At 48.3% G+C, this 12,465-nt stretch overlaps 1 long non-coding RNA gene across 1 annotated transcript; it reads left to right on the top strand.

Moving 5' to 3' along the window:
• The first annotated feature begins 8,857 nt into the window (after nt 1-8,857).
• On the top strand, nt 8,858-11,714 carry LOC311611315. Its single transcript, XR_014793098.1, has 3 exons — nt 8,858-8,987; nt 10,217-10,331; nt 11,334-11,714. It is a non-coding gene; the product is annotated as an uncharacterized lncRNA (long non-coding RNA).
• Nucleotides 11,715-12,465: the final 751 nt, after the last annotated feature.

The following is a 12,465-nucleotide window of genomic DNA, read 5'->3' as shown; positions in this document are numbered from 1 at the left end:
ACTTATACCTAACAGAAGTCTTGCTTATACAAAAATGGTCATAGCTGCCCTGTTTACGATGACAGAAATCTGGAGGAAAACTCAAATGCCCACCAAGAGGGAGCAGATGAATAAACTAGTAGTATACTTACCCGATGGAATATCACACAGCAGTTAAAACAATGAATTGCAGTGACACTCAGTGATATGGATGTATAATTTTTTTAAAAAAAATACTATTGGGTAAAATAGCAAGTCCCTACAGTTATAAACAGCATGATGCCCTTTATTAAAGTAAAAATACATACGTTTTATAAATTCATGAATTCAGGGTGTTGGGTACGTTGGGTTGGGAGGAGTCAGGTTGGAGTGGAGGGAAACTACATTAGAAGTAGGTTATTGTCCAGGCACTAGCTTTTGTTTTGAGTGATTGTTCACATGCGTTGATGGCATTATTAAAAAGAACTGGAACTTTTAAAAACAGATTGTTTTGATTGCTTTTTTTAAAAAAAGTCATAGACTATGAGAGTTATGAATTCTTAGAAGTTGGTTAGTTCTACTCCCTTTCTTCCCAAATAGAGAAAACTGAGGCCCAGATCAGACCCAAGATACACAATTCTTGAGTAGCTCCATCCAGCTGCTCTTATCTCAATGCTGACGTAGGCCAACCACAACGTCATGCTTCCTCTTCTCTCCCCCACACCTAACCATGTCAGTCCTGTCACAACACAGGTCCGTTCCCTTGGCACACCCTTAGCACACCCTTGGCACACCCCATGCTGGCGGAAGCTGCCCTCTTTCCCGCCTGCCCTTCTGCTATGGACATCTCCACTCTGTGTTGCTGTTTCTCAGCTGTCTTCCCAATGCCCTTGGATTAAAATTGAAGTTCATCATGGCCTGCCAGGCTTCACACGAGCTGGTCCCTGCCTGTCCTACATGCATGCCCATACAGACTTTATCCGCCATTCTCACTGACTTCTCTTCTGAAATATAGCAAATGCTGCATATGTAATACCTTAATCAATAAAGAAATCTAAAAATTATTTTAAAAAAAGAAATCATTAGAAGACGACTTTTCTGGTCCAGCAACTTGAATCTAATCCATTATTAAAATAAATTAGCCTTAGCCCCTTCCTCAGCCAGCAGACCACAATGTATCAGCAGCAGCAGCAGCAGCAGCAGAATTACAAGCGGCTGATGAGGAGCACATATGGCCCTACTGCCTAAGGGCACGAAAGGGTACAGTGTGCCACACAGCACTGGGCAGGGGCAGCCCCAGCAGCAGCAGTTGCCCCCCAGCCCAGCCCCAGCCGGCCAGCCAGCAACAAGCTGCCCAGCCTTCCCCTCAGCAAGATGTGTACAACCAGTATGGCAATATGTGGTACTGCTGGCCAACCTGGCGCAGGGAGACAGCCTGGCAGCCCGTGCCATCGCCGTGCAGAAGGGCAGCATAGGCAACCTCCTCAGCTTCCTGGAGGACAGCCTTGCTGCCACGCAATTCCAGCAGAGCCAGGCCAACTAGTGTGGACATGAAGCGGCAGGCTGCCCGAAAGTGAAAGAGAAACACCGAGTTCTCGTGTATGAGTCACAGCTATTGGACTTCGCGATCTCACCATTGATGAACTCATTGGTTTCACAGTCATTTGTGACATACTTTTTTTGTTGTTGTTGTTAAGTATAGCTCCTGTCTTTATTTTTTTTAAATAAATTTTTATTGTTCATATTATTACAAATGTTCCTTTCCCCCCCACCCCCCAACATTGCTCTCCTCCACCAGGTTCCCACCCCACCCTCTGCCCTTTCCCCACTCCCCATTGTCCTCATCCATAGGTGTACAGTTTATGTTCAGTCTCTTCCCACCTTCCCCTCTCCCCTTTTCCCCAAGAATCGTCAGTTCACTCCCCTTCCATACCTCTGATTCTATTATATTCAACAGTTAATATTGTTCATCAGATTTTTTTTTTAATTTCCTTGGTTTTTAGATTCACTTGTTGATAGTCACGTATTTGTTGTTCATAATTTTTATCTTTATTTACTTTCTCTTCTGAAAGAACCCCCTTCAGCAATTCATATAATTCTGGTTTGGTGGTGATGAACTCCTTTAGCTTTTTTTTATTAGTGAAGCTCTTTATCTGACCTTCAATTCTGAGTAATAGCTTTGCTGGATAGATTATCTTTGGCTGTAGGTTCTTACTATTCATCACCTTGAATATTTCTTGCCATTCCCATCTGGACTGCATGGTTTCTGTTGAGAAATCAGCTGACAATCATATAGGTGCTCCTTTATAGGTAGCTACCTGCTTTGCTCTTGCTGCTTTTAATATTCTCTCTTTGTCTTTTGCTCTTGGAATTTTAATTATGATTTGTCTTGGTGTGATCCTCTTTGGATTCCTTTTGTTTGGAGTTCTATGGGCTTCCTGGACTTGTAAGTCTAATTCTTTCACCAGGTGGGGGAAGTTTTCTGTCACTATTTCTTTCAGTATGTTTTCGATATCTTGCTCTCTCTCATCTTCTGGGACCCCCATAATTCTGATGTTGGTTCGCTTGAAGTTGTCCCAGAGGTTCCTTACACTATCTTCAATTTTCTGGATTCTCTTGCCTTCTAGCTTCTGTGGAGGAGTGTCTTCTGGCTCTTTATGTTCAAAATCTTTGACTTGATTCTTGTGATTTTCCATTCTGTTTTTAGGACTCTGCATAATATTTTTTATTTCAGACAATGTATTCTTTATTTCTTGTTGATCCCTTATCATTTCTTGTTGATTCTTTATTAATTCTAGTTGATCTCTTTTCATATCCTCATAGGTCTTATCCATCTTTTCTAGGAAATTCTTGAAAAACCTTATAAGCGTAGATTTGAACTCTATATCCGGTCACTTTTTGTCCTCCATTTCTTTCGTTTGTGATCTATTTCATTGTCGCATTTTCGCAGCTTCCCTGATGGGGCGAGGTTTCAGGGTGGAGCCTACAGCCTTGGCTTTGTCAGCCCCGCCCTATGCGGCTCCTGCGGCTCAGGGTCCTTCAGTACTCGCTGCAAGCACCTCTGAGAGAAAAGTGCCCTTGATTTTTGCCTGCTACCAAACAGTCTAGGCTTTCCCCCAATGAGCCCGGAACTGGGGTTCAGTTCAGTTGGAAGTGGAGTTGGAGGTGGCGTTCAGAGCAGTCTGGAGCTCCTGTCTCCTTCCCGCCAGGGCAATCCCGCGGCACAGGCAACCTTCCCTTCTCTACGCGCAATGTGCGCTCCTCTGGGACCTCCTTTCGCCGCTCCCCCGGGGTTCTGCCTTGCAGCCCAGCTCCCTCTGGATGAGCCTGGGTCCCCGGGGTCTGGCCTAGAACTGGGGTTCAGAGCAGTCGGAGCTTTTATCTCCTTCCCGCTAGGGAACGCCAGCCAGGCACTCAGCCTCCCTCCTCTCCGGCTCCGTCCTCTCCGTGTGCCGCGTGTCTCCGTACCTTAGGCTTTTACAGCTCCTCCGCGCTTCCTTCTGGTTTTCTCCTTGCTTCTCGTTGTAGAATTTCCAGTCAGTCGACTTTCCTGTAGTTCTGGGTAATGTCCATTTTATATTTTAGTTGTATTTTATTGAAATTGTTGTGTGCGGCTGTGGCTAAGTGTTTACCTGTGCAGCCATCTTGGATTCTCATGACGTACTTTTTTTGATTGCCCAATCATAACAACCATGGGACACCTCCCCCCCTGTGTGCGTGTGCGTGTGCGTGTACGTGTGTGGAGAACTTAGAAACTGACTGCTGCCCTTTATTTATGCAAAACCACCTCCAAATCCAGTTAGCCCTGTGCTGTCCAGCTTCTCCCTTGGGAAAAAAGTCTATTTCTCTTTCTTCCCAGTTCCCCTCACCTTTCTACCTTCCTGTTCCTTGTCCTCACTCCTTCAGGACCTTACCCTATTTGAAAAAACAAAGCTCTGCTTACATAGAAAACTTCTTTTATTTTAACCAAAGTTACTGTTGTTTACAGTGAGTTTTGGGGGGGGGGGGGCGGAAATAAAATAAAAATAGCTTTCCCGGTCCTTGCATCAATGGGATGCCACATTTCATAACTGTTTTAATGGTAAAAAATATATATACCAAAAAAAAACCCTCTGAAGGACAAAACAGTGACTGCTGAACTGTGTGTGGTTTATTGTTGTACATTCACAATCTTGCAGAAGCCGAGAAGTTTGAAGTTGTGGACAGACCCTGTTCACTGGAGAGGCCTGGGCAGTAGAGTGTAGACCCCTTCATGTACTGTACTGTACACCTGCTACTATAAACATCCTGTAATAATAATGTCTCACATGGAAACAAGAAAAAACCTCTGGGTTAGCAGCAAGCTGTAGTTTTTAAAAATGTTTTTAGTTAAACGTTCAGGAGGGCCAAGGCCAGTGTGGCTCAGTGGATAGAGCGTCGGCCTGTGGACTGAAGGGTCCCAGGTTCGATTCTGGTCAAGGACATGTACCTTGGTTGTGGGCACATCCCCAGTGGGAGTGTGCAAGAGGCAGCTGATCGATGATTCTCTCTCATCAATGTTTCTAACTCTCTATCCCTCTCTCTTCCTCTCTGTAAAAAATCAATAAAATATGTTTAAAAATAAATAAAGAAAGAAACAAACTTTCAGGAGAGGAAAAAAAGGCTTTCCCCCCACCCCAAAGTATCATGTGTGAATCTACAACACCCTGACCTCTTTCTCTCCTCCTTGATTGTATGAATAACCCTGGGATCACCTCTTAGAACTGGTTTTAACCTTTAGCTGCAGCCACTGTCCTGCCATGTGTGTATATATATGACGTTGTACATTGCACATACCCTTGAGTCCCCACAGTTTGGTCCCCCTCCCAGCTACCCCTGACGAGTTAACAAGTTGGTGACCTGCACAAAGAGAGACACAGCTATTTAATCTCTTGCCAGACATCACCCCCCTTGGCGCGATGCTGTACAGGTCTCTGTAAAAAGTCCTTGCTGTCTCAGCAGCCAATCAACTTACAGTTTATTTTTTCCTGGGTTTTTGTTTTGTTTTGTTTTCTTTCTAATCGAGGTGTGAAAAAGTTCTAGGTTCAGTTGAAGTTCCTGATGAAGAAACACAATTGAGATTTTTTCAGTGATAAAATCTGCATATTTGTATTTCAAACCATGTAGCTAAAACTTGATGTAAATTCCTCCTTTTTTCCTTTTCTGGCTTCATGAATATCATTTATTCAGTATGAAATCTTTATACTATATGTTCCATGTGTTAAGAATAAATGTACATTAAATGTTGGTAAAAATAATAAAATAAAATAAATTAGCCTTGCCCCTGTGAAAAAATAAAAATAAATTAGCCTGTTCTATTTGGTCAAGCATTTAATTAATTCACCCTTTAATGCCTTGTCGGACCAAATGATTTTTCGGGCCTTATAAGGCCAGCAGACGGACATTCCCCACCCCTGCACCATGGGATAGAGGTGATGGCCAGGAGACCCGAATGTCAGCGTGTCCGAGGCCTGGCCCCAGTTCTGAGGGGTGAGCCCAACTCCGGTTCTGAAGGGTGAGCTGTGTAAGCTCAGAGCATTCTCTGTAGCCTGATCAGCTCACTCCGCAACCCAGGACACACATGGTGATGGTGGCATCTCTCAGTGTAGGCCAACTCTGAGCTAAGCCCGGGAATCCAGCCTGAGAGAAAAGCACCCTTTCCCAGGCCAACTGGGTGCCCGGGGCTGTGGGAACAGAGTGTACTGGGAAATGGTTGTGGGTTGTGGTGGGCCCCAGGCTGTCCCTCTGTTTCCCCAGAGAGAGAAGGGCTCCTGGGGGGACTTTCCCAGCAGGCTGTGGGCATGACTTGAATCATGGTGTCCCGTTGGGTTTGGTGGGCATACGTTGGAGTCAGATTGCTGCCACTTCCTGCCTCTCATCTGTAAGGTGGAAAGGCTGGGGTGCTTTTCCCACCATTTCCTGCAAAGTTGGCCGAGAGAGAGAGAGAGAGAGAGAGAGAGAGAGAGGGAGCCAGGGTGTCACCCAGGTCACAGAAACTGCAGTAACTAGTGTACAATCCTAGGCTTGGGGCTTGAAGCAAGGAGTTAAAATTCCTGCACACTCAGAGCTGAATGGAGGGAAGGACTTGCATACGTGGTGCTCATACCTCTTCAGTCAATCAGTGCAGTGTGGTTTGACCAGCTAAGGGCAGGGTGGCACCTCCCAGGGGCAGGTATAACTGGTGCTGGCAGCACCAGAGGAAGCTGCAGGCTGGAGCCTTGGCTTTCTCTTCTTCTGGAGGTTCATTGAAAGGAGTTTAGAGACAGAAGAAGCAGTTTTAGGAAAAGGAATCCATACATGATGGGCAGAGATAGCACCAAGCTGCCATATTGTTTACAAGAATGTTACAAGATAAGGGCAGAAGTAGAGGGGGCACCAGGTGAGCTTTGAAACTGATCCCATGCAGGGAAAAGAAGGAAAGTGGCCAATTAGGAAAGCATGGGGGACATAAATTGAAGAAGGATCAAATAGAAAGTAGCATACACAAGACAAAGATGTGGCCAGCATTTATAAACCCATAGACAAAGAGATTCACTAGACTAAGTTTTTCCCCCCATTTTAGAGAGGGGAGGGAGGGGGATCTCCCATTTTGGGGTGCCCCTCCTCAGGGAAGTTTGTATACACTTACAATAAGCTTCTAACTTTTGCTTTAAATCTTTTTTGTCCGCAAATTTTATTCTTCAAAACTTCATAGAATGGGAGTCTGAGCTTGCTATTCAGGGTATCAACATGATCTGGAACAGAAAAGTTGCTTTCCATCCTCCTGCCTTCTAATTGTCTACTATTTGCAGAACTTTAGAGAAAGCCAAGTGCAAAGGAGTGTGGGAAGTGCAGTGTTTTAGGCTTCTAAACTTAGCATCTCAGAGAAGAGCATGACAAATGAACTTGAGGCCTGGAGACATTTGTGCCTGAAGTAACCTGACCAGGCTTGATTTTGTTCTTTAAAGACAGGCTGTAGCTGGTTTAGAGTTCGGCATCAACCATGTGGGCTGGCAGTTGGTAGAATTCAATAGGTTGCTGCATTTTTGAGGAGGCACGAAAACATGAGGAATAAGCTGGCCTCAGTGACTGTGATATTTTTCTGCCCACTGGGTGTTTTAGGCAACCCCCAGAGTGGAAATGCAAACCAATTAGTACAAAATATACTATCTAATAAAGAGGGAATATGCTAATTGACTGTCACACTCTTACAAATATGGAGGCACCCACAGCCAATAAGGAGGAAATATGCTAATTGACTGTCACACCCTCAAAGATGACGGTGCCCACAACCACAAGATGATGGTGCCCAGTCCCCTCAGCCTGCCAGGGCGGCAGGCATGCTGCACAGCCGGGCCCACCCCCAGTAAGGTCCGGCCGCTCTGCATGCCTGCCTCCGGAGTTCCCTAGTCCCCTCAGCTCTAGCCACCCAGGGCTGACCCAAGATGCAGGCAAGCCTCAAATGTCAGCTTCCCAGCCTCCCAGAGCCACCCAAGGTAACCAGGGCCAGCTGAGGCTTGTGCTACCAGCAGTGGCAGCAGCAGAGGTGTGATGGGGGCATCACCTTCCCCATGATTGCTGGGTTGCCTCCCACCCCTGAGGGCTCCCAGGCTGTGAGAGGGGGCAGGCCTCTAGTATATATATATGGTGTGTGTGTGTGTGTGTGTGTGAGAGAGAGAGAGAGAGAGAGAGAGAGAGAAATGGGGCCTCTCAGCCCTGCTGCTCATTCTCTGTGGGACCTTGGGGAAGTAACCTTCTATCTTTGGGCCTCAATTTCTTCACCTGAAATGTATGAAGGTTGGCCTAACTCAGTGACTCTTTTCCCTAGAAATGGGATGCATGTTAGGATTACTCGGGAACCTTTTATCCTTATCATGTGCTAGAGCCCCACTCTGGAACTTCCTATTCTGGGTTTAGGGCAGTTGGAGTGCATTGAAAAGCCTCCCCAGGTAGTCCCATCCCACCACTTCACTCCATTCGAAGTCCCCAGCCTGGGTGCCCTGGGACCCTCTGCGGTTCGGCATGATGACTCTGGGTCTTCATGTGTGGGCAGACCCCTGCCCCCTGGTGGAACTGGCCTTTGGGTCAGGCCTGTGATGCTGAGGGAGTCTTCAAGAAGTCACATTCCCTTACTGGTGAGGGTCCAGGGAACAGACAGAGCCTAATAGGGCTGATCCCAGCCCCTGAGGCATTGAGCTCCCAGCTACCCCAGGAGTCATGGGCCACAAGCAAAATGCTTCCAGCTGAAACTGAGAAAGCACCAGGAAGTCAGGAGCTCAGAGAAGCCCGGTGGCAGGACAGGAGTTTGGATTCCGAATGTTTGTGATTCTTGAGCTGTTTGACCCTGAATCAAAACAATACACCTTGTGAAGGCAGGGGGAGAGGGGGTGGAAAGCATATTTTTATGCTCCGTTACTGAAGTACTCTCACCTGTTACCTCTTCTGGACTCTGTCAAAACTAAATGTGACTTCATTCGTTATGTTGCACAAGCCTTCAGTCCAAGTCACAAATCTGGTCCCAACCCTATTCTGAATAAATAATTGTTTATAGTGTTTTGTTGCCAGGAAAGGGCAGAACAAAAACCTGCTAAGGGAGTGTCTTAGTCCTGGTCCAGAGCCCTCTAGCTGGGGACATCCTTGGATGAAAAGATTGGGATCAGAGAAGCCGCAAGCAGGCCACTTCCTCTCACTCTTCTCCGCTTCTCAGAGGGCAGCTCCTACTCACTTTTTTCAAGATCCCTATCTGCTCGGGCAGCGGGTAAGTCTCTTCCCTCACAGGGGTGGGGAGGGGTGTGGTCAACATGGCCACTGTACCCACCTCTTCCTCAGGTGACTTCCCCACCTGGGAGGTCCCATTTCGCTCTATAAAAGCCCGGCCACTGCAGGATGGGCCACGGGGAGCACTTGCTTCACCAACTCGTTGAGACCACTTCAGAGAGACCCAAGCCAGCCCACGATGAAGCTCACCACCACAGTCCTGGTGTGCCTGCTGCTGACGGGGACGTGGCCGCAGGATGGGAACAGCTTGAGCCGTGAGTCCCTTAGCTTCTCCTTGGGGAGGGCAGCAGTGTGGGCAGGCACCCAGGGTTGCAGACAGAGCTCACTCTCCGCTCTCTGCCTCCGGCTTCCCTGCTCCAGCAAGAATTCTCCTGGAAGAGGAGGAATGGGTGGGGCACAGGGCCCGAAGGAGAACCAGGAACCTGGGCAACCACAGGCAGCTGAGCCACTGGCTCCTGCAAAAGGAGGCCCGGCCTCCTCCAGACCCTGCAGACAGATGGAGGGGGCCTTGAGGTTATCAGCTGGAGGCCTGAGGTCCAGAGGGGCCCTGGGTCTTGCCTCCACAATGTAACAGATAAAGGGCAGAGGTCAGGACTGGGGCTGTAAGAGTTGGCTAGCCTTCGGCAAGTCTTCGCTTTACTTCTCTAACTGATTTCTCCATCGTTAGCACCGGACTGAGAATGTCTAACATCCAGGGCTGTTTAGAAAATGATAAATACACAAAAGGGGCTCTGTAAACAGTAAGACCTGGAGGAAGGAGCCAGGAGGGTGGGGTGTGGGGGGTGTAGAAACAGGCAGGGTCGGGTGGGGGCTCAGGACAGAACTGAGGACAGGGGATCAGGGCATTCTGAGAGCCAGCAGGGGAGCTGACTTCCCTTGTACCTCTCGGTTTGAGCTCCTTGAATGGTGTCTAATCCAGCCCCATGTTCTTGGACCATATTGTCCTGCATGGGCCAGACTCACCAGGCCCCCAGAGCATGAGATCCAGAGTCCTGGAACTGCAATATTGGGGCAGAACCTTACACGAATGGTGGGATTTCAGAAGTGGTTTATTTTATAGATGGGAGGTCTGGGGGCCCAAGTGAACTTGCTCAAGGTCACCCGCTGGTTTGTTGAGGAGCTAAGATCTGAACCCCAGTGTCCTGACTCTGCCTAAACACAGAACTAGGTGGCTGCCCCAGTGCCCTCCCAAAGCCTGAGCCTGTCCTCACCCAAGGATTGATTATTATTATTATTATTATTATTATTATTATTATTATTATTTAGAGAGAGAGAGTAGAAGGGAGAGGGAAAGACAGAGAAATATCAATGGGAGAGAAACAAATTGAATGGTTGCACTTTTGACAGGGATTGAACCAGTGACCCTTCAGTATGCAGGCTGACCCTTTATCCACAGACTAAAACCGGATAGGGTGGTTTTTGTTGTCGAGAGAAAAGAAAGCCAGGTTGATGAGATGTGAACATTTTTGCGTTTCTCTTCCAGTGCAAGTGTCGTCTTCCAGTTGTTGCTTCACACCTGTGAGGAGACCGATTTCCCTGAAGGGGATCCAGTGTTACCGAAACTCCAGTTCCTCCTGCTCCCACCAGGATCGTATAATGTGAGTGCCATTCCCTGTTCCCTTCCTGACCACCTCCTCCAGAGAACAGAAAAGGCTACTGGAATTACCGTAGATTAGCGGACGCTAGATGGCGATGTCCCTCCAGGTTAAGGTTTCTAAGCCCTGAGAGCAAGGCCTCTAAAACCTGGGTGCAGAGCTGGGTGTGGGTGCCCGAGGGTGCTCCCCGCGTCCTCGCCTGCACCGGTGTGTTCCTGCAGTGACTGCTTTCTTGGAGCTCCGAGCCAAGCATTCTATCCTAACACAGAAGGCTATGCCCAGAGGAAGGAACTGCTTACACGCTCCCCGAATTACTGCTCAGTAGGAAGAGTGAGGGGGTCACGGTTAGTTCCTGACTCCAGATTTGCCAACCTCTAGTCTTAGGGGACCTTGGGCAGGTGCCTCTCTGCCCTGCATTCTTCAGGTGCTCCTTTGCACTCCTACCTGTGAGGTGGAATACACACCATAGCTGCATCCAGGGACGTTATCACCTCGTGGCTCTAGAAGGCACTTGTGTGTATATTGTCTTGGTTAATCATCTTGGGGTCACATATTTTCATTACCATGAAAACTGAGGTTCAGGGGCGTTGTCTGAGGATCCCCCAGATAATAACAGGCAAAACTGGTCTACTGTTAGGACCATGGCCAAGCTCAGGAGGTAAGCAGATCAGAAACACTCAAAAACACGTATGCACGCCCACACACACACACACACACACACACCCTTAGAATGACTAAATGTTTCTAAAGTACGCAGGAAGAATGGAGCAGAGAAGCCCTCCAAGAGTCCCAGGAGGGGAATTTTCCATGCTAGCTAATCCTCAGGATGCTGACAGGAAATGCCATTTCCTAAGCTCCCCTGAAGCATGGGTGCGCCCTGGTGAGCCCACCCCGGTCTGACGCTGTGACTGCAGCGTAGGGGCACCCAGCGGTAAGGAGGGGCAACAGGACTCGTGTGCGGTGCCTGGCCGGTGACTCAGTGCCCTTTTGTTTCTCTGTCCACAGATTCAAGATGAAAAGAGGCAGGAAGAGCTGTGCCTTGAAGACAGACAAATGGGTTACCGCTATCTTACAGAAGATAAAACCCTGCTAGCCTACGGAAGTGTGATCCAGTTTCCTTCTACCCTGGACTCCCGTGGCTTCACCTGCCCCCACCTCCCACCCCCAACCCCTCCACCCTCCACCTGTTCTGGGCCAACACTGCTGGGCCACTGAGGGTCTGGTGGGTGGTAGTGCTTTACATATTTAAATTATAGAACCCTCTATTTCTGCTTCCCTGTGCCTCTCTGACCCCACAGGGACCTCAGGTTGCAAACGTGATTGGCACTGAGGGTCTGGGGCCAGCGGCTGGAGGGTGCAGGAGCAGGGGAGACATGTTGAACCTGGTGCCAAAAGAGTCAATAAATCAGGGGTGGGGAGCATCTGGGCTGTGGGCCTTATAAGGCCCCTGAAATCATTGGATCTGGCCCTGTCAGAGCATTAGGGGTGAATTAAATGTTTGACCAAATATAGCAAGCTAATTTGTTGATAATCTTGTATGGCCCTAAAGTGATATTACAAATATCCAAATGGCCCTTGACAGAAAAAAAAAATCTCCCTCTCCTTCCCTACCTTCACCTTTCCCCTCCCTGCCCTGCAATAAATGATTGCCTCCTTCCTGATGACTGTCTTTGTCCTGGGGGTAGGCGCGGACTCAAGCTGTGATGTAGCTTCTCTGTTTCCAGGTTGGAGGTGGGGAAGGCACCGTACTGCAGCAAGTGGGGCCCAGGGCTGCGTCCACATTGGGGTGCAGGCATCCCCCCTCCCTGAGTCCCCCGACCCCACCCCCACCCCCCAGGGTTCACGGGCTGATGCTATCCAGAAGGCACAGCTGCTCTAGCTGGAGGGGGTGTTGTGAGATCACCTCCCTGTAAGGTGTCGCCAATCCCATTTACAGATGAGGAGACTGAGGGCTGGAGAGGGACATGGACAGGCCTGAGGATACATGGCAAGTCAGGGTTAGATCTGGACACAAAACTCTTTGTCCTGAGATGTCAAGTGACTGCCTGACAGACCCTGCTGTGTGGGTTTTGGAAAGCCACTTAAAATCTAACTTGGAAAGACAGTATAAGCAAACAATGCAACAAAGGGTATCAAT

Source organism: Pipistrellus hanaki, assembly GCF_964339955.1.
Source record: "Pipistrellus hanaki genome assembly, chromosome: 16".
NCBI lineage: Eukaryota > Metazoa > Chordata > Mammalia > Chiroptera > Vespertilionidae > Pipistrellus > Pipistrellus hanaki.
The sequence above is the reverse complement of the archived record's forward strand: the minus strand, read 5'-3'. Positions and strand labels throughout refer to the sequence as shown.